This window comes from Adiantum capillus-veneris, chromosome 10 (assembly GCF_014529385.1).
Source record: "Adiantum capillus-veneris isolate H3 chromosome 10, ASM1452938v2, whole genome shotgun sequence".
Classification (NCBI taxonomy): Eukaryota; Viridiplantae; Streptophyta; class Polypodiopsida; order Polypodiales; family Pteridaceae; genus Adiantum; species Adiantum capillus-veneris.
The window spans coordinates 77,095,076-77,116,965 of NC_140940.1; the positions used below are offsets into that span (position 1 = coordinate 77,095,076).

Below are 21,890 nucleotides of genomic sequence, written 5' to 3' on the forward strand. Positions count from 1 at the left end.
CCGCAGATTCCAAGGCACATGAGGTATTGTGAAAATTACCATAGGCGCTACAATATAAGGATCAACACATCCTATCTCATGTGGCTCAAATGCAAAAGCCTTATCATGCTTTGAAAGCATTTCTTTGAAGCACTTTGTCTCCTCTTGTGTTAGAAACTCCTCGCAACCAATCTGCAACTCTTGAAAAGACTCCTTTGTGAAGGTATGCCCGATCTTTTTAGGATTCCGCAAACTTGGTTGTAAAGAAGCCTGTTCAATCTTTTCCTTGTTGTTGGGTGGTAAGGGTGAAGCTACTGGTTTCACCTTCTTTGCTACACTCTTGTATTTAGTTTCAACATGGACTTCTGGGCCAACTGTTTGGCTTTCTTTAAAGGCTTCTATTACTTGATACATTTCCATAGAGCAAACTTCCACAACTTCATTTTCAAGATGCAAACTAGACCTCATTATAGCATCAAGCTCACCCATAGTATCTACAAAAGAAACTTGTTTACACAAACCCAAAACATTTTCAGTAGGCTTTAGCAACCCACTCTTTTTCATGCCTATTTGTACATTATGCACATATTGCCTCTCATATCTCTTCAAATCTTCAAGTTTTGTAAAACATACTGATCCATTCCTTGTTACCAAGGAGCTCATCGAGAAAGTTTCACCTGTTTTTGGATCAAGCGAGACCCTTTTTCTTTCTGTACCACTGCAATCCCGCTTTACAATGGTACTTGGCCAAAACCCATCATTTCTCTATGATCATGAAACTCTTTGCTTACCTTTGGTAGAGGATGTTCTCTGAGGTTGTCACGATTTCTTTCATGGTTTACACAGAGTGTGAGAAATTGGACAGCTCGTTTACCATCTTTGCTACATATTCTAGCATATGCTGAACCATCGTCCATTACCTTTGTTTCCATTCGAACTCCCACAATGTAGGGTTGTCTAAGGATGAGATGATATGAAGATGTATCCTGTACAAAGAAGTTTTGGTCAATCTTTACATCACCTATTGTTACCTTCACACCTGGACATGCTGCATACAATTCACCGGATGAATTGTTTGCCACTTTTACCATCCAGCCATGATCTGTGTCCATCGGCCATTTGCACTTGTTGTACAGACTCTTTGACATTATGTTTATTTCTGAACCATGGTCAATCAAGGCAACAAATGGCTCTTCAAGATCACCTACCGTGACCAAAGTTTCTGTAGTAGCCCTTGCCCAATGACTTCGTGAATAGTAACTCCTAGGAATATCTTCAACTTCTTTATCATCATTTGAGAAATACACTTGCTTCACTCTCCCACTAGATTGGTAGCATCCTACCACAGCTCCATCATTCTCCTTATTTTGCAGTTGCATCCCTTGTGTCTTTGAGGTTTCCCCTTCAACCTGTGGACGAGAAACTTCAGTAAGGGTTTGCCTCTTTCTCTTGATGATGTCAATGATCTCCTCATGGAATTCACGCTTTGCAATGCCAAGAACTTCTCCCAGAGTAAACTCAATCTTGCTATTCAAGATCCTTTCCTCCAAAACTTTCTTTAAATCTGTAGCAACCTCAATATCAGATTGTAGTTTATAAGTTGGGCCTTTTGTCTTACCTTTCGTTGGCTCTTTCTTCTTTCCTGTTGTAGACTCCTCCATGAGTACTTCAGGTGGAGATGCTCCTTGTGTTGAGGGTGTTTGAGAAGGCATTGAGTCACTTCTTCCCCCACTTCTAGAAGCTCTTTTTGATGGTCCTTCATCAGCATTCTCACGTCTGCGCTTCTCTTCTACAATTGCCTCATTTTGTTGGCATTTTGTAATGTAGGCATGCACTGACAATGAGTCCACTGGATCATTCCATCCTATTTCTAGACGTATGCAATCACCTGCGGAGCTATTGATGCTTTTCCCATAGTATTTTCTGATGGTAAAGTAAGGATATGTTACCCTTGAGAAAAATAATAGGATGAGATAGATTATTATTGTACTTAAATATGCATATGTACACTATAGGAAATATAATTATGTATTTCAAAAAATACAAGATAGATCTTGTAGCATGCGTTCCCACTATGTATGTGTCACAGCACGACACCGCGGCATTGACACCACCTTAAAGGGGGTGGAATGTTATTTCTTTTGGCCGACACTCAAGAAGGATGTGGACAACTTTGTTGGCAGTTGTTTAGTATGCCAGAAGGTGAAGTTTGACAGGGATAAGACACAAGGATTACTACAGCGTTTACCCATTCCCACCCGCCCCTGGGAAAGTATTGCAATGGATTTCATCTTTGATCTCACGAAGAAAGAGTGGGCACGATGGCATTTGGACTCTTATTGATAGATTTAGTAAGCAAGCTCACTTCATTCCAGTGAAGAAAATAGTCAAGCCGGACCATTTAGCGAGAGTGTTCATTGCACAGATATTTCGGTTACATGGCATGCCTGAGACAATAGTCTCCGACAGAGATCCTAGATTCACGAGTTTGTTTTGGAGGGCTATTTGGAAGAACATTGGCACGCGGTTGCAGTTCTCGTTATCATTCCACTTATAGACAGATGGACAATTTGAGATTTCAAATTCAGTTATTTTGGATTTATTGAAGTCTTACATCTTTGATCGGAAGATTCAATGGGGAATTTTTTTGCCTTTGGTGGAATTTGCCTACAATAATACGGTTCACTTTGCGACGGGGAAGGCGCCATTTGAGATAATTGAAGGTGCTCAGAAGGTTCCACCCTTTCTCAGCACTAAAGATAAGATTTTTGAAGCTGACTAGTACACGATGGACCTGGACACTGCTTTTGCCAAGCTCCGTGAGGCTTTAGAGAAGTCTCAAGAACGAAATAAGAAGGCAGCCGATTGACATCGACGAGACTTGAAACTAAAGGAAGACGATTGGGTGCTCTTATGTTTTGAAAAGGCAAGCCTAAGGGGACGAAAGAGAAAGGAGCTCAAGTGCAAGGGTTTCGGGAGATGCTACTCTACGGGGACATGGGATTTTAGGCTCCAGTGGGTATGGGATATGGATGGACAGGGCAGGGGACACATGTACAGACTCCTGTTGGGTATGCACAGCTAGAAACTTCTACACATTTCATGGGACCCTCTACATAGACTCCTATAGAATATGCTCAGCCTCAGCAGTTCCCATACTACTCTCAAGGGTTTCAACAATCTGCTTCCATGCCACAGATGCAGCCGATACAGAGAGTTCCTTGCGATGGCTTTGCTGGTGCACACCACCAAGGGTGTGCTAGTAGACGGCTTGAGTACACTTTAGGACAGGTGCTTCCATCTGCTGAGCAGCAGGTGGCGGCTTCATTCCCAGGGAGCCAGTTTGTTCAGAGCAGAGTCCAGCAGCAGACTCCCACCATCGATTTGATGGCTCCCTCTCCAGAGGTTGATACTTCTGGTACAGCAGTGGCGATGACTCTTTCCCTTGGGTGACAGGACCCGGCTGCTCTACTCAGCTTTGTTTTGTACATATTGAGTGCCTTGTGGTTTCTTTTTGCAATTTCAGTGTTCCTCTCACCGAGACGGTGAGTGGTCTTGTGGCGGGAAACCTGTAGTAGGGCTACAGTATCACGGGCACAGGATAGACAATTTCAGTTGGGCTAGAGTTACGTTGCCGCCTCGGACGTGACACATGGCAGGCATACGAGTGGTAGTCTAGCCGACGCGGGCCAGATCACCACGACCACAGTTTGGAGATAGATTTAGCTGGATTGGATATTTGTGAGCCGTTGGTGGCTCTTTATGGTTGTATATATCCCTAGTTGTTTGGAGTTATGATTATCATTATCTACTTTGTATGGTCGAGCGTCTTGAGTCTAGCTTCTTGAGTTCATGCACAGCACGTCTGCACCATCCCTGCACATTTGAGCCTCGACACCCCCATTATACTCGTGAGTTCTGGGCTTGGACCTGACTATGCTGCCATGCCAGAGTCTCTACTGATTCATTTGAGTTAGTCGAGTTCCATGATGTTTAGGTTCTATCGTTGAGTCATTGTGTTTGCTTAGTTGTTCATCGTTTTTAGTGTTTTCATCCTGTTGGAGTGAGGTTTCACGCACATTGCACTGAGGAGCACCCACTGTAGAGAGCACGACACATTATCTCCGTTACATTGGCCACTACAACTCTGCTTGCCAAAGAGAGCCGTGCCGAACTCCAATGCAACAACTTCCTTCTAATGGACAGGAGGAGGGGAGCAGTTTGCTGCTCGGAGAAAGTCCAGGCCAACCTGACAACCCAAGTAACGAACTGCAGTCCTTGGGGGAATCCATCTAAAACCCTCACCTAGAAAGCTACTGTCTTCCTCGAGTTGATCAGTGCGCCTGATGCACAACAGAACACCTTAAGAGCTTGCTGACACCTGTGCAGATTGGCCTCTTAGCCCTCCCAAGTACAAGGCTGAGTTTTTGGCAAACTCAGCGTCAAGAAGCTCATCTGCCATAATAGTGAGCTCAAGACCATGCAAGCTAACCTGTTGAGAAGTCAAAAATCTGCTCATCACCTCAACATAGAACATAAAGAGGAAGGGGGCAAGAGGGCAACCCTGTCTGACCGAACGCATGAGCAAGAAGCGCTCCCCTCTTCCCCTTGCCAAGAGCACTTGGCTGTGCGCACGCCTATAGAGAGATCACACACTTCTGATCCAAGCATCTATGAAACCTATCCTGCATAGAGTGCCCTCCAGGAAGTCCCAGTCAACTCTGTCGTTAGCCTTCTCAAAATCGAGGAGTATCACCAAATCCTCTCCTGGGAGACGCACGAGGGTAGACGCCTCCCAAAAAGTGAAGATGTTGTCAAGGATACTACGCTCCTTGACAAAACCTTTTTGGGTCCCATATCTCTAGTAGTGGATGGATCCTCAAGCTCAGAGTCTTTGCTAGAATTTTATAAGATGAGTTGAGCATGGTGATGGGTCATCATTGTCGAATCTCATTCAAGGAGCCTCCCTCCTTGGGAATCAGGTAGATCAAGCCCTCACTCATGTTGCTAGGCATCTCGCCAGTGTGCAAAATGTACTGGAATGCGTTGCAAAGATCCGAATCAAGCAAGTCCCAGTACTCCAAGAAAAAACTGAGTTGAGGATGGTGATGGGTCACCACTGTCGAATCTCATCCCAAGGAGCCTCCCTCCTTGGGAATTAGGTAGATCAAGCCCTCACTCATGCTGTTGGGCATCTCGTCAGTGTGCAAAGCATATTGGAATGCGCAAGTCCCAGTACTCCAAGAAAAAGCTGGGAGTCAAACCATCCTCCCCTTGACAACTACCTCAGGGGAGTGCTCTGAGGGCTTCATGGAACTCCTCCAGCTGGAGGGGAAGCTAGTCTCTTTCGCATCTCCTCAGGTAATAAGGCAAGGCATCTGTGCCCAAACCTGCTCTCTGCATGCAACCTAACACTCTGACTGAGGCTCAGCTGACAATAGATCACGATAGAAGTCAAAAGAAACTGCACGCATATCCTCAGACTCTGAAGCAACTGATCTGTCGGGTCTCCTCAATTGACTAACTCTAGTGTGTGCATGGCGTGGCCCGAGTGTCTCAAAAAACTCCCAAGTAATTGTGTCACCCACCTGGGTCCATTGAGATGCCTGCCGATGGAAGCAAACTCCTAATGCCACTCCTCAATGCTAGCCAACTCCTGCCTAGCCTGCTGCATGTGCTCCTCCAACCAAGGACTGTCTGGATGCTGCTCTTGCATCCTTTGCAAGGAAACAATGCCCCATCGAAGACACTTCTCCTCCTCCCTGGCTGCAGCAGACTCCTGAAGAAAGAAGCGACTAAGCTCAACCAGTCCATAAACGACCCCTTTGACATTGAAACTGGGGTCCTCCTAATCCCTACACATTCCATGAGATGATGCTCATGGAGTTAGTAAGAAAAAATAGATGCTGCAACAACAACCAACCTCGCTATCTTTGAGGCCTGTTTGGATGGGGAGTAATCTGCATCCAAATGACCTCTAGCCAAGCGCATCTGAAGAGATTGTCCCACCCAAGCCGAGGTTGAGCATACAGTCTGTAGGGTTACATCCTCTGTCCAAGAATGCTCATGTATAAATACATAGAAAGGGGGGCTTTGAGTGTCAACAAACAAGTGCACCACAATGTGCCTGCAACCTGCTGCATCCGGCGGCAGTACACTAAACTTGGCTAAAGGCCAAAGTGTCTGTACCAGACTTGTCACCCCTATGTCCCTTGTGTGGTGTGAGAACTCAATAGCCTAGACTTTGGAGCTAGTCAAGAACTGTGTGCAGGGTCCATTCTGTATGCTCCCTGCCGCACAACAGAATGGAGACACCTACCGCAATATCCAGAGCCTCAGTGCCTCGGGATGCTAGAAAGAGGACGTGGACTCGAAAGCAGGCATTCTCTAGTTCAGGAGAAGAGTCACAAAGGAAGCGTGTGAAGTTGAGTCGAAGAAGTCCCATCGAGGGACTGCTACAAAAGGAGAGGTCTGAACCAGAAGTGACGTCCTCAGGTTGGGCTGTCCCTCCTGAGCCATGCGACTTGTAGCGAAAGCACTACCAAGAGATCATTTGACTGCAGATGTGTGTCCACCAGTCCCCTATGTCTAAGGAGGAGTCTAGGATGGGTCGGGTGATGAGCCTGAGGGCCCCACCGGGGAGAGAGGAGGAGCGGGGGGTGGGAGTGAGGGTAGAGGAGGGGGAGGCGGAACAAAGGAGTTTGAAGGTGGAGGGGGGGGAGGCGGTGGAGGTGGTGAAGCTTAGGTGAAGGGGGATCTGCTGGAGGGGGTCGAAACAGTTCTCTATCGGAACGCAATGCTGCTGAACTGCAGGAGGTTAAAAACCAAGGGAGGCAGTGTGGCGAGCCTGTCCCTGTTGATGGCGGCCGGGCACCTACTGCCAACCGTCAACTGTTTGATCGTTGGCCTCTATCGAGGTACCAGCCTTTGTGCCCTGGGTACCTGTCTGCTGGGCATGCTCAACCTTGGGAGGCTGCGTATGCGCTGTGGGTCGAGATCTCTTGCGAGAACAAGCCTTTGCTAAGTGGCCCATCTGCCTGCAAATGAAGCACTAGTTCGAGAATCCCGAATACTCCACCCTCTGGCGTAACCAACCCCCACTGACCCTAGGTAGAAGGACCACCTTCGGGAGAGTATGGGTATCACCTACCAAAACTCATACTTAAGGCACACCAGCAGCCTTGGCTGCAACTAAAGCTGCCGTGCGCGGGGTCTCCCCAAGGCTATCCCGATCTCGGAACCAATCTTGGAAAAAAGCGCTAAGTACTTCCTTCGCATGCCAGGGAAGCAGACTGAAATAGGCAAGTCTGCCTCCTCGACAAGAACATTTGATGCTGGATCAAAACCATGGCGTCACTGTCGAAAATGAGCTCTGACCGCTTGGATGGCCAATAGGCTCACTGAGATGACCTTGGCCGCCATCTCGGGAGTCTCAAACTCTATCTGATAGTATCCTCGCCCAAGAAGGTGGATGTCAATAATCTTCCCCACCTTTGCTAGAAGACTGACCTGTAGAAGGTCACGTACCTCTCCTTGACTGGGATGTCTGCCGATAATCTTGCAAATAACAGAGGCCGCCTAAAGGCGCGCCACCTCTACCTCTAAGCTCGCTTGCTCTGTCGGCAAAAGAGAAAATCGGATAGTGGGTTCAGTGGGATCGGGCGAGGGGACTTTCGTGGAGACCCTCTGACGCGAAGCAGAACCCACCATCTATGTCTACTGCTGAGAAGGTGAGCGAAAGTGAATCGAAGGCGTCTAGCCACTAGACCTGTAGAAAGTGGGGAGGGTGGGCAAGTCAGTGTCGCCGCAGAACAGGGTCGAAAGCGACCCGGCGAGCCCAAAATTGAAAGAGGAGGGAGCGAGAGAAAGGTGACGCGAAGGGTGAGGGGGGCATGAGGCGGGAGAGAGGGGCTTGGCGGGTGCTGCACGCAGTGTGAGGCCGGAGGGGGGGAGGAAGCTGTCGGGATGCAGGGGGCAGCGCGAGGCAGGAGAGGAGGGGCTGATGGGATGCAAGGTGCAGCATGAGGCAGGAGAGGGGCGTGGTGGGCTGCTGTGAGCAGCGCAAGGAGGGAATGGGGGTTAGCTGGCAGGGGGGTGAAGCGATGGCGAGCGAGGGTCAGCAGCAGCAAGCAAGCTCATACATGCGATGTGTTGTAATGTTGCTTCTTGTTGTACTTCCACAAATCTTTACTTCTTTTCTCGCTTGAATGTGTGCTACGTAGCACAAGAGATGGTTCCTTTTATTTTCTTTTAGAGAGAGAGAGAGAGAGAGAGAGAGAGAGAGAGAGAGAGAGAGAGAGAGAGAGAGAGAGAGAGAGAGAGAGAGAGATGATGAAATGAAATGTTATATTAACGTCTTCAAAAGGCCAAAGTGACGTATGAGACGAGAAAGTTACAATGTGGTGGATCTGATACAAAGTCAGAGTAACAAGATGACAAAATGACAAAATAAAATACTATGGAATCATGAACTGCTAGGTGTGAACTAAGAAGCTAAACAGCTAGCTGGGATAGCTAGATCACAGGAGATCCAGCATTGGTCGCTGGCGGATCTCATCAATCTCTTCCATGGTCAGTAGTGTGACCGGGCGTCGTGCATGTCGAGCCAAAGTGATCCGAATCCTCTGATGCAACCTCCGTCGATGCTGTGTAGTCCTCCGCAGTCGTGGGTGTCTGGATCTCCCAAGCTCAATCGCTTGGTCGATCAATGTGCCTCTCGTGTGAGGGGACGAGCTCTGCTGTGGTAGTAACTCCTCCGAGTGTCCAGTGGGTGGCAGCTCTAAAGAAGTTTGTGATCTATCTCTGAGATTGGCCAGCCTCTCCTCTCATCAGGCTCTCTATGTGTCTGCGCAGCTCGAGCAAAAACAAACCTAGGCATCTCTGATCCTCGTACCGCATGACTCTAGAGAATGGTCCAAAGCCCTTTCTGAACAAGCAATGGAGCAGCCTCGTATCTCGTAGTAGACAGGGCAGTGACATGTGTAGTGCAACTCTGTCTCAGGCTCGATGTCACACAGGGGGCATGTCGTGGCCTCTGCTGGTACTCCGCTGTATCTCCCAGTCTCGATCCACAGCTGGTGTGAGGATGTGCATATCTTGCCAATAGCACATCGTATCCCATGAGACAAGTGGGTGTCCATGTATCTGGGCCTCGTCACAAAACCATCCTCCGTAAGCTGGAGGAGATGCTCTTTGTAGAAAGACATCTTCGTGCCCAGCTCTTGTGCTGGCTGTATCCATATCCTCTTGGTGTCTAGCTGAGTCAAGTCCTGGCGAATGAGCCTGGTGATCTCGGATTGTGTAGGAGTCAGAGAGGGCGCATCCAGTGAGTACTGGAAGGGAGGCAATCTGTCTATGCTGAACCCATGCGCCTGAAACCATGATGTCATCTCCCCATACCAGCATGCTGTATCTCCCTGCATGGCTAACTGTTGAGAGGACTCAAGTGCAAGGCGTGCATATCTGTCTCTGGGATGTCCCCACATGCGGTGTATGAAGGAGACAGATCTGGTGAGCGCCTCAACCACTAATGGGGGGGGCAACTAGCTTTGCTTGTACAATAGCACATGGTACTGAAGCCTTGGCTCTAATGAGCCGCGAGATCATAGAGACCAGAGGCTTCTCCATGTCCCCCCATCCATCACTGCGGCCTGTCCTCCCGTGATGATCTAGTGAAGGTCCCCAAATCTCAGCTCCATAAAGCAATGCAGAAGCCACCAAAGTGTCAAAGAGCCAGAGCTTCGTCCGAGGCTCCTGAAATTGAACCTGTGAACACATCCTTTCCAATCTACCCAATGCTGCATGGGCTCTGGTCAATCTAGTCTCTGCTGCCCCCCTCAATGAAAATGCTGGCCCACTAAAAACCACTCCAAGGCAAGTGTAAGCATCTGTATACTCCACCTTCTCTTGGCCGTATGTGAATGCTGGCTCTGACCTCCCGATCCACTGTGGGGTGGTATTAAATACCATGACCTTGGTTTTACCAAGGTTGACGGACAAACCACTTTCCTAGGCAAACGTATGCAGAGCATCCAAGTGACGTTGCATCCCCTCCGGAGAGTCGGAGATCAACACAATATCATCAGCATATAACAATAGTGGAATCCATGTCCCTGCCAGCTGTGCACCTCTATCACCATCTCTCTCAATGTAGTCGGAAACCTCATCCACATACATACCAAATAGAGTAGGAGAGAGCGGGCAGCCCTGCTTCACCCCAATAGTGGAGTAAACTGGTGCATAGACCCTCTGGGGTGCGTACATGCCCTACTACTGGCCTGTATAATGCCATGACCCCCCAAATGAGCTTTGTGGGTACTCCCATTTGCTGTAATCTGCGCATCAATCTAGCTTTGGGCACTGTGTCAAATGCTTTGCGGAAATCCACAAAGCTACAATAGATGCGTCTCCCACGCGATCTGCCCTCCTCAATGATGGCTCTGAGTGTCAAGATATGGTCAAGAGTAGAAAAACCCCTCCTGAAACCTACCTGCCCGGCTGCGCGTATCCCCTCCCTCTCTGCCCATCTACTCAGCTGCTGCTCAAGAATAGATGTGCACAACCGTGCCAATGTGTGTCCAATCATGATAGTGCGATAATTCCCACGCTCATAGGGTCTCCCGACTTGAAGATAGGTATAAAAGTAGATAGGCTCCAAGTATCAGGCAAGCCCTCACACATGGCACGGTTAAACATAACTGCTAGAAGCTCTGCTAGTAAATCTCTAGCATGCGTGAAATGCTCAGCCACTAAGCCATCATGATCATATGCTCTCCCAGTCCTCATCCTGTCAATGGCCTTCCTTAGCATCTCAGCGGTGAAAAAAGCACATGTGTGTGGGCATGGATTGGGAGGGTCGGGAAGGGGGGGCTGCTTAGGAACTGTGTACAGAGATGATGCATACTGGCCCCAGGCCTCTGTAAAGTGATGGCAGGGGGGGGGCAGTGCTAATGAAAGAGCCGCCATGCCTCACGTGAGTCTTGACTCAAGAATAGCTGGTACAGATTCTGCTCTAGGTGAGCCAAAAATGCCCTTTTCTTCCGCCGCAATAGGCGTCGGAAGTCAATCTATGACTGTTTGTGAGTGATGTCCCCCAAAAGCACCTCCCTCTGAAGTCTAGCTCTAGTGTCCTAGCATTCCTCATCATACCAAATGTTCTGGGGCATGCTCCCTGAACGGCGTCTCTGCTCAGGCTGGGTATGTGGGTATGTCTCTGCTGCTGCATCATGTAGTGTCTGTGTTAGTATAGTAGTAAGCTCCTCCAGAGGTCGCCGTGGCTTCTCTGTGCACAAGCGTCTGTAGATCCCATCTATGTATACAGAGTCCGTCTCCCGCATGAAGGTGTAGCGAGTAGGGGTTGCTGCCCGTAGCCTGTGTGCTACACTAAACTGAAAAGAGATGGTCAACGACACAAGAGCATGGTCCACTACCACACCAACAGGTCTGGGTCCAACCGTGAGATCCTGGATACTAGAGATGAGGCTCGGCTGTGCCATGACATAATCCACTGTGCTGGCTCCATGTCTGTGTGGAAAGCATGTAAAACCCCCCGCAGTGGGAAATCGTTGTAGGCCATTCAAGATGACCAATCCATGTGCAGTCCCCATGTCTATCAAGTGTCGTCCATACTCAGTGTGTTCTCCATCCTGTGATAGTCTGGATAGGCCGTCTCTGCAACATCCAACTCTCTTAGCATCTCCTCTGGAGTATCATAAAATACTGTCTGATGATGGGTTGTCCTAGCATCGAAATCCCCTAGAATGATGATGTCACCATCTCTAGAGAACTCCCATATGTCATCATCCAAAATAGAGAAGGGGGACTGTCCTCTGGGTGGTGCATAAACTGTCGTACTCGGGGGAAAGTAGCACATAGCAATGTAAAGATATTTGTCTTGCTTTGCTCTCAATCTCACCCACATGTACCTAGCTTGCTCATCCCTACAGGCTATATGTATCAATGGATCTATATCCACTAATGTGAGGCATAGATTGCCCCGGGGCTTGATGTGTCTCAGAGTAGAAGACGATTTCTCTTCCCGTAAAACTATCCTCAAAAGCACCCACATTAAGGCGCATAGATCCATTACAATTCCAGGTGGCAACTTTGAGTGTGGTCCCATAGGTCTCGCACCGTCATGTGGAGCGCCGCTCTACAATCACCACCCGGCCATCTATGTAGAAGTCCGTCTTTCTCTTCTACGTTGCCGCTTGAATCTCTGGCATTACCTCTCTCATATGCGCAAGCTGTGTGAGAGTGAGGTCATCTCCAAGGAATATGCCCGTTTTCTTTAGTGTAGGGCGCTTCTTCAAGAAGTCTTTCTTTGCCTCCATGGATGGGAAACGGATGATTAAAGCTCTCCCTTTTGAAGTCTCCCCATTGCCTTGTGTCTTCTTCCCTACCCTCCATGCCTTTGTATGAGTAGCTGCACTACCCATCATGCGGAGAAGTTCTTCGACTTCCCCTTCCACATCATCTCGGTCTTTTAGACCGGTTACTCTTATATGCAAGGCTCTAGTTTTCCTTCGCTGCTCTTCTTCTAGAGTCATGTTGATGATTGTAGGAGTGGGGACGGATATGGTTTCTTTCCCTTTCCCTTTCTTAGCGACTTCTATCCATTTCTCGGCCTCATCCGCCTTATTCTGCGTCTTCGTGATCACATCCATCCACGAAGACGTCTTTACCACCTTCTGTTTCTCCTGCTCTGTGATCATCCGTACCTGCTCCTTGATGACCTTGATCTCCTCTATCACCGAGGGTTGGAATTCCCCTTTTTCCAGTCCACTACTTGCTCTATCAGCAAGCTCTCGCTTGAGGGTTGTGACCTCTTCTCTAAGTGCTTGTGAATCGGCCTTAAGTGCTTGTATCTTTGCGTGCAAGTCCTCTTTCTCCTTCTTTCATTGCCCGCCTTCGTTGAGGAACATTTGAAGAAGGTTGGCCTTCTGTTTCCACCATCCCTCCGTCTCTGATTTCCATTCTTTCATCTCCCTTTCCATTTGTGTTATCCGCTTGTTTGTAAGCACAAAGGTTGCCTTCATATGGGGCTTACATATTGGCGAAACGATCATGGCCTCCACTGGTGAAGCGCTCATGGCCTCCATTGGCGATGCGGGTATAGCTCGACGCTCTGGGTCGGTTGAGTCCAGACGGAGAAGTAATAACAACCACAACCCGAATGCGGGTATATGCACTACCACAGCCCACTGCGGGACACTCAATCTGCTCTGCCAAATATCCAGAGGCTCAGCCCCATTTTGGTTTATTCATGATACTTGCACCATGTGAATATATTTGTTGTCCTCAATTATGCATACATAATATAGCTGAAAATCTGTCTGCTGAGAGAGGCAATTGTGGAAATTCTATGCAGGCTGAAATCTGTTGCTGATCTGATCCTAACTTGGGGCTGATCTGGGGTGAGAAACTGCTAAAGATCCTGGCTGAAAACTGGCTGCAATCTGGGACTGTTTAGGGGCTGAAATCTACTGCTGAATAGAGGCTGAATGTCTGCTACTACTGGCTGAAAGGGGTGTTGTCCTCTTGGCTGAGATACCTGCTGAAAACGCAGGTGTCCTTGGGCTGAACCTACAAACGCAAACCAGCCAGCAGGCTGAAAAAACACAGGCAGATGGAGGGACTGCAGAGGATGGCGATGGTTCTGCTAAGGACAGCAGGAGGCTGGCGCTGATCTTCCGGTGCAGAAAGAAGGTTGGCGATGGCCTCTCTTTGTGAGCATGAAGAGAATCCGACGCGCTGCTTGGTCCTGCGCAAGCCCTCAGCCTCTGCCTATCTGCACCTGCGTGAGTTCTCCTGCCTGCGCGTGGTTCAGCAGCACCTGCAGAGAGAGAGAGAGAGAGAGAGAGAGAGAGAGAGAGAGAGAGAGAGAGAGAGACCTGCTGGGGTCCCAACCAACCCTCTCAAGGGCCCCCCACATGGTTGCCGATGTGGATTGTGTAAATAGAATGTACACACATGCAATTTCTCAATGCATACTTTATTGACTCGAATAGGGAATGTCGCTGCGGTAACTCTTCATATCTCGAGAGATTTTTGGCTCGCTAGTGCTGTTCCCCCCCCCCCCCCCCCCCCCCCCCCCTGCTGCCTTGCCTGCCCCGTGCTGGCTGCCCACCACTGCTGCTAGCGCTCCCGCTTTAGCCGCCCCAGCCTGCTGCCCCGCACCCCCCCCCCCGCCCGCCCGCCTGCCTGTGTTTTTTCTTCACCCTGATAGCTCCCTGCAATTCGGCCCCTTCAACACTTAGTCAATCCTTGGGGCAGTGCTCTGCGCGCCTAATTGGAGCGTCCTCCCGTCACCCTCTTCTTACGCCACAGCAGTAGACACAGATGGAGGCTCTAGCTTCTCCACAGAGGGACTCGCAAGAAGCCCCCTCGCCCGACCCCGCTGAGCCCACCATTCGACTTGCTCTCTCGCCGACAGAGCAAGCGAGCCCTGCCGCAGAGGTAGAGCGATTGCAGGCGACTTCGGTCATCTGCAAGATTCTCGGCACCCGACCTAGCAGAGAAGAGCTGCGAGACCTTCTCCACGCCCGCCTTCTCGCACAGGTGGGCAAGATCTTGGATGTCCAGATTCTCGGACGGGGTTACTATCAGATCGAGTTTGAGACCTCCGAGATGGCGTCCAAGGTCATAGCTATGAGTCCACTGGCCATTCGAGCATCACGTGCCCACTTTCGACAGCAGAGACATGGTTTTGACCCGGCTTCGTATGTTCTAGTAGAGGAGGCAGACATCCCCATCTCGGTCTGCTTTCCGGGTTTACGGAGGGAGTACTTACCACTGCTATCCAGGATCGGCTCCGCCATGGGGACTGTCCTGGAGACACCTCGTACGGCAGCATCAGTAGCTGCCAAGGCGGCTGGCATTCCCTCAGTTCGAGTTTTGGTCAGAGATACCCACACGCTCCCGAAGGTTATCCTTTTGCCTCGGGTGAGTGGGGGTTGGTTTAGACAGAGTGTTGAGTACTCGGGCCTCCCGAACCAGTGCTTCATTTGTGGATAGATGGGCCATCTAGCGAAGGCCTGTCCACGGAGGAGGCCGTGACTTGCACCACAGGCTCAGCCCCAGCCTGCCAGGGCTGGCCCGCAGCCACAGTCAGCGGCACAACGCACACATGTAGAGCCACCCTCCGAGCTTGGGGCTCCGGCAGAGGAGGGGTGACAGCAGGCCCGTGGTCAACGATGACAGGGGCCACAACGTCAGCCAGGCACTCAGAGTGGCCCTCAGGCGCCTACTCAGCAGTAGTGGGTTCCCACGGGGAACCGCTTTGGTCCTCTTGAGCAGGAGGTGATCCCTGCGCCAGCCCCCACCTCCGCTTCATCCTTGACAGCTTCTCCCCCCCCCCAAGAGTTCCCCCCCTCTTCCTCATCCTCCCCCCCGCCTTCTGCTCCCGTCGCCTCTCCACCTCGCCCCTCTACCTTTGTTGCCCCATCCCGCCCCTCTTCTCCACCGCTCCCCCCAGCTCCTTCTCCCTGCCCTCCTACTCCAGTTCCACAGTCGACCCAGGGGGCAGGGCCTTCTCCAGTGGCTAGGAGATCTCTTGGCAGCGCCTTTGCCATGAGTCGCCTAGCGAGAGAGGGTCAGCCTTTCTTGCGGCCTCCTCTGCAGATTCAGACATCTTCCCTTGGAGCTATCCCTCGTGGTCTGACGAGCATTGACATCCGGCGCCGCTGGGACTTCTTCGACTATGGCTTCACTCGTTTTCTTGGCGATTCCGCAACAGACCATGAGGCAGCCTGCTTCAAGGTCCATGCTTTGTTCCTTGCCGCTAGGGGAACAGAGGCCTTGGACTTAGCAGTTGGTTTCTCCTTCCCACTCTGTGGCAGGGCAGAGACAGAGTGGACCCTCGACTCAGTGTTGGGATGGTTGGATACACAGGTCCTAGAGTTCTCTCACCACATGGGAGAACTTGGAGTTACAGATATGCTGCAGACTTTGTGGCCATTGGCCAAGTTTGCGGTGACACCCCCAGACTCAGCAAGATGTAGGCACATTGTGGTGTACTTCTTTGCTGATACGCAGTGTTTGCCTTGCTATGTATACATTCATGAGGACTCCTGGATAGAGGAGGTTGCTTTACGCACAGCTCGCTCTACTTGGGCTTGGGCTAGGCATTCACTGCAGTCACGCCTATCTAGAGGACGCTTGGATGTGGATTACTCCCTATCCAAGCCAGCCTCGAAGGTAGCCCGTCTAGCTGCTGCGGCAGCATCTGTTCTCTCGCTTTCCATGAGGATCGTCTCATGGAACGTGCAGGGACTAGGTGGGTCCCAGTTTCAGCGTCAGCGGGGCCGATTGCGTCAGGAGCTTCAGCGTTACCTTGTGGAAGGAGAGATCAATCTCCTTATGCTTCAGGAGCACCATCTGTGTGAGAGCCGCATTCGGCGATGTGGTCAGATTTTGCGTGGACGATATGATACCTTTTGGTCAGCTGTATTTGGACCTGGAGGCATCCAGGGTGGGGTATGTATGACTATTGCGGACTCATTGCAGCAGGCCGTTGTGGACAGAGGGATCATTGTGCCAGGCAGGGCTCAGTGGATTACTATGCAGGTTCAGGGTGGCCTTGTGGGTTTCCTGAACATCTATGCGCCCAATGTGGCGAGTGCTCGTGCAGAGTTTTGGTCACAGATTGTTGAGTCCTTGCCACAGGTAGATCATTCGTGCATAGGAGGAGACTTCAACATGTTGGAGGACCATTCTGACAAGATTGGTGGCAGCCATGCTACTGTGCATGGAGTCGAGTTGGCAGCTTGGGAGAGGTTGTGTATGACTTTGAGGGTCTCGGAGACATGGCAGCACTTTGGTTTTGTGAGGCCCCCAGACAGTCTTGCCTTCTCTAGATCGGACCACAGAGTGGGAGGAGTGAATCTATCGCGGATAGACCGCTTCTACACTAGTGACCACTTCATTGACTTGGGAGGATCAATGGGCATCCTGGCAGGGACCTCCTTCTCATACCATGCACCAGTGATCCTCACAGTGGCAGACAAGCAGAGGAGTGGGAGCACGATGCTCCGCATCCCAGAGAGGGTCTTGTTGGACTCAGCACTCAGAGAGAGGGTAGAGGCTCTCTGGACAGAGGGCATGGACAGACAGGATTCTCCTACAGACAGAGTGGCCTCAAGCCTAGCTCAGATTAGCCACTTTTTTCTTCAGGAGTCTTTGGCTCGCCGGGCTGCAGCGAGAGAGGCGGAGCAGTGTCTCAAACGGGGCATTGCTTCATTACAGAGGATGCAGGAGCAGCATCCAGACAGTCCATGGTTGGAGGAGCAGTTACAGCAGGCTCGTCAGGAGCTTGCTAGCACAAAGGAGAGGCGTCATGAGTTTGCCTTCCACCGGCAGGCATCTCAGTGGACTCAAGTGGGTGACAGAGTGACTGGTGCTTTTTTTGAGACAGTGGGACCTTGGCACTCGCATGCCAAGGTTAGTCAGTTGAGGAGGCCCGATGGGTCAGTTGCCTGTGAGCCCGAGGATATGCGTGCAATTGCTACTGACTTCTACTGTGAGTTACTGTCTGCTGAGCCCCAGTCAGAGCGGTAGGATGCATGCAGGGAGCAGGTTTGGGCACAGATGCCATGTCTTGTGAGTGAGGAGATGCGCCAGAGGCTAGAGATGCCACTTCAGCTTGAGGAGCTGCTCTCGGCTCTTAGGGCCCTCCCCCGTGGTAGTTGTCCAGGTGAGGATGGGTTGACTCCCAGCTTTTTCTTGGAGTACTGGGACCTGCTTGGCCTAGATCTCTGTAGTGCTTTTCAGTACATTTTGCACATAGGAGTGATGCTTGACAGCATGAGTGAGGGCCTGATCTACCTCATTCCCAAGGAGGGTGCCTCCTTGGATGAGATTTGACAGTGGCGCCCCATCACCATCCTCAACTCAGCCTGCAAAATTCTTGCCAAGGCTCTGAGTTTGAGGATTCAGCCACTTTTAGAGAGCCTTATACATGGAACTCAGATAGGTTTTGTCAAGGAACGCAGTATCCTTGACAACATCTTTACTTTCTGGGAGGCTTCTGCCCTGGCACGGCTCCGTGGTGAGGACCTCGTGATTCTTCTTCTCGATTTTGAGAAGGCATATGACAGAGTTGACTTGACTGGGACTTTCTAGAGGGCACTCTATGCAGGATGGGCTTCTTAGATGCTTGGATCAGAGGGGTGTCAGCCTTGTACAGACAGGCTCACAGTCGGGTGATTTTGGCAGGAGGTAGAGGTGATCGCTTCATGCTTACACGTTCAGTCAGACACGGCTGTCCTCTTGTCCCCTTTCTCTTTTTGTTCTATGCGGAGGCGATGAGCAGATTTTTGGTGTCACAGCAGGTTGGTCTACGGGGCTTAGCACTCCCTATTCGGGGAGATGAGCTATTGGACGCTGAGTTTGCCGATGACTCAGCCTTGTACTTAGATGGCCAAGAGGCCAATCTTCACAGATGTGAGCAGGTTTTGGAGACCTTCTGTTGTGCATCGGGCGCACTGATCAACTGGAGAAAGACAGTGGCTTTCTCGGTTGGTAGTGCTCCTGTGCCAGATTGGATGCTAGGAGAGGGGTTCAGGTGGATTCTCCCAGGGACTGCAGTTCGGTACTTGGGTTGTCAGGTTGGTTTGGACTTGTCTCCCGAGCAGCAGATTGCTCCCCTTCTCCTCTCCATCAGGAGAAAGTTGTTACATTGGAGCTCAGCACGACTTTCTCTGGCTGGTAGAGTAGTAGTTGCCAACCAGGTGTTGTTGGCGACTATGTGGTACATCACTTCTTGCTGGATCTTCTCGAGTTCTTGTATCAGCCAGGTAGAGAGGCTGATCAGGAACTTCCTTTGGTCAGGACGTGACACTCACATAGCCCGAGGCAAGGTGGCTTGGCCGGTCATCATGCTTCCTTGTTCTCAGGGAGGGCTTGGGGTCATTGATCCAGCACAGCAGAGCAGAGCCCTTCTTGGGAAGTTCATAGTCAGAGGACTTCTTCCAGGTGAGGAGCCCTGGAAGGAGTTCTTGCTACAGAGGCTTCGTGCTAGGGTGCCTGAGTCAGGAGGCCCTTGGCAACCTTCGACCAGATGGATCTTTACAGAGACGCGCAGAGTTTTTTGAGTAGGAGACTGGAGGACTGCTTCGCTGTGAGTTTGCTTCGATCTTGGGAGCTCTTACGGCGTGGCCTGGAGCAGAGACAGCCGACGTGCACCGAGGAGCGCCTACGGCAGCCCCTCGTCTGGAACCCCATGGTTAGCACTCAGAGAGGCCAATTGGTTGGTAGTCGGCCTCATGTTTCGTGGGGTCCCTTGGTAGCAGGTCCAGCGCGCTCTCTAGGTGACTGGCTAGAGTTCATAGGTTTGTCAGAGGAGGTGCAGGGTTTCCAGCTATAGGGCACGAGAGGGGTGCAGAGCATGTGTCAGAGTTAGTTCCAGCTGAGTGGCTCACGTCTCTCGAGCCATTAGCACCCCGGTGGATGGTAGCCTTCACACGACTGGAGGTTCTCATTTTAGTCATGGCCCGCTCAGAGACTGTCCCAGCCCTGTTCTTCGAGCTTCAGGGTGGGGGACGACTACAGAGAGTTGCAGTAGAGGCCCTGCAGGTAGCAGAGTGCTGTTTCCAGAGGATCCGAGTTGTGGGCATCTGTGGGAGGACTTGCGTCATAGACCCTGACCCATAGACCCTGACCCAGCAGCTCTTGAGATTGGACACTGGAGACTATGGGCTTGGGAGTGTTGTTCACTGGCACGAGTACAGTGGGATCCTGGTGAGTGGCTATGGAGGGATCCGTTCTCTTCTGCAGACCACCCAGGAGTCCCTTTCTTTCAGTACATCGTTCGGCTCGGACGTCATATACTTGCAGCACAGAGAGAGGCCCGCCCCGCTGCAGCACGTCATTGGCGGGAGGAGGGCCTCACAGTCGAGTTCTTGGCAGCCTTTTGGGAGAGGCTGTGGGACTCCAGATAGCGGAGGCGCGTCACCTTGTTTCAGTGGCTGGTCGCACACAGAGCTACAACAATAGGGAGCTGGCTAGTGCATATGCAGCCTGTGGCCATTTGGTGGAGAGTCAGCGTCACTGTCTTTGGGACTGTCCCTCGGCCCAGCAGGTGTGGCTACGAGTTCTTCGGCTGATGCCTACTCTCTCCACGGCTCGACAGTACACTTGGGGGGCAGCAGCTTGGTCCACTCTCACGGGCCCGGCACTTCAGTTTGAGCTATCTTCCACCAGCAGGATGATATGGATACAGGGGGGGGCGACCTACACTCCAGCCTGCTACAGAGCTTACTCCACAGGAGTGGTGCAGTGAGAGAGAGGAGTGTTGGGAGCTCATTAGTGGCCTGACACTTTGGTTCATCTGGCAGGCCCGCTGTTTCCGCATCTTTGAGGCTCGCCTTGTGCCACCAGCAGAGACTGTTCGTGACTTTTGGCTAGAGCTGATCCATACTCTCAGAGGACAGCTTGAGGGACTACAGGGCAGCTCCGACCGCATGCGGGAGCGCCGCGAGGCTTTCCTTCGACTCTGGCACCCTCGGCCTTTCTACACCATTGTCCAGGGTGTGCTCAGATGCACTCCCGTCCACCTGTGTGGCTCTTCCCTCCTCCCATCTCTTGATTTAGCCTCATTGTATATATGTTGTTCTTTCATTGGGAGAGTCTCCCCATCATGTTTGTTGTAGCCCTCTCTTGCAGAGGTGGTTGTAGCCCTATGGGCAGTTTTCATTAACTAATAGAAGGATCTTTTTCTCGGAAAAAAACTCTTCATATCTCAGCACCTTTGGGGCTAATTTGATGCACCTTTGGATCTGTCTCAATGGGGGGTTGCTGATGGCCACCAAGGGGTAGATCTAGGGCTGATTTGCGCTCCCAATGTGAGAGGAATCAAGGGCTTAAAGTTGGTTGCAAAAACGCAGCTGATCCGTCGCATAAAGCAGGGCTGAAAACGCAGATGATGATGGAGCCGAAGTACGTGGCTGCAGTAGAGAATGCGCACTAGTGTGCGAGAGGCCTTCCCGGCAAGGGAGAAGCGCCAAAAGCTGAAAACGCTGGGCCTCTGGCTGAGATGCAAAACGTATCTATGATCTGGAGCAAACAACGCCAGGGTTGCAGGTGCAATGCAAAACGCTGAGCTGATTTGGCGCTCCAAGAAGTGATCAGAAAACGGCAGGGGGCAAGGGCTTCTTCTATAGTGAATTTGAGGTGCCAGGTAGGGAGTGCCAAGTCGGGAAAATGTGCAAATGTGCCCACATGTGAGTTTTGAGGCTATAACTCACTGCTCTGTGAACCATTTGACGAACGGATTGAACTATCAAGTTCCTCAAACCTAGACCTACATGCATGTCATATCAGATGCCCACCCAAGTGAAACACATTTTTTAAGAGGCTTGTACAATACATTATGCCAGAGGGTTTCAAAACTGGAAACCCTAATCTAATGGAGTCGTCCGGACATGCACATCCTACGAACATGGTCACAAAATTGCCGATACTAATCCTCCCAGGATCCTAGACAGTCCTATCTAGGGATAGTTTCGAAACTGGCTCTGGAAGTGGACGAACCATGTCCACGTGGCACAGAGAGCCATGTGCACGTGACATCCCCTCCTGCTCTCGTTCCATGTAACTATGGTTTACACAACACATCATCATGAATTAAAAGACCCGTTTTCTTTCATAAACCTTCAACTTTTTGTAAAACTAGGTCGCTTGTCAAGTTTTCAGCATTGTACTAGTTTGCCTCTGCTATGTCAGTTCATATTGGATTCTCATTTTAGTCTTTAGCTGACATTAGGATTGAAGGTCTTGCTCTTTTGTCTTTTGTTTGTGTTGTATGAATGTAGGATTAAGTCTTTGTGCTGTCTTTTTCTTTAGCTGATTGCTTGAAGCTGAGTACTTGTTTCAAAATTTCAGTCAGTCAAGTAAGCTTCCCATGCTTATTTTTC

At 50.7% G+C, this 21,890-nt stretch overlaps 1 protein-coding gene across 4 annotated transcripts in view; it reads left to right on the top strand.

Moving 5' to 3' along the window:
• Positions 1-21,890, top strand: part of LOC147449099 (uncharacterized) — a 212,664-nt gene that overhangs the window by 60,941 nt on the left and 129,833 nt on the right. The window lies entirely within an intron of this gene.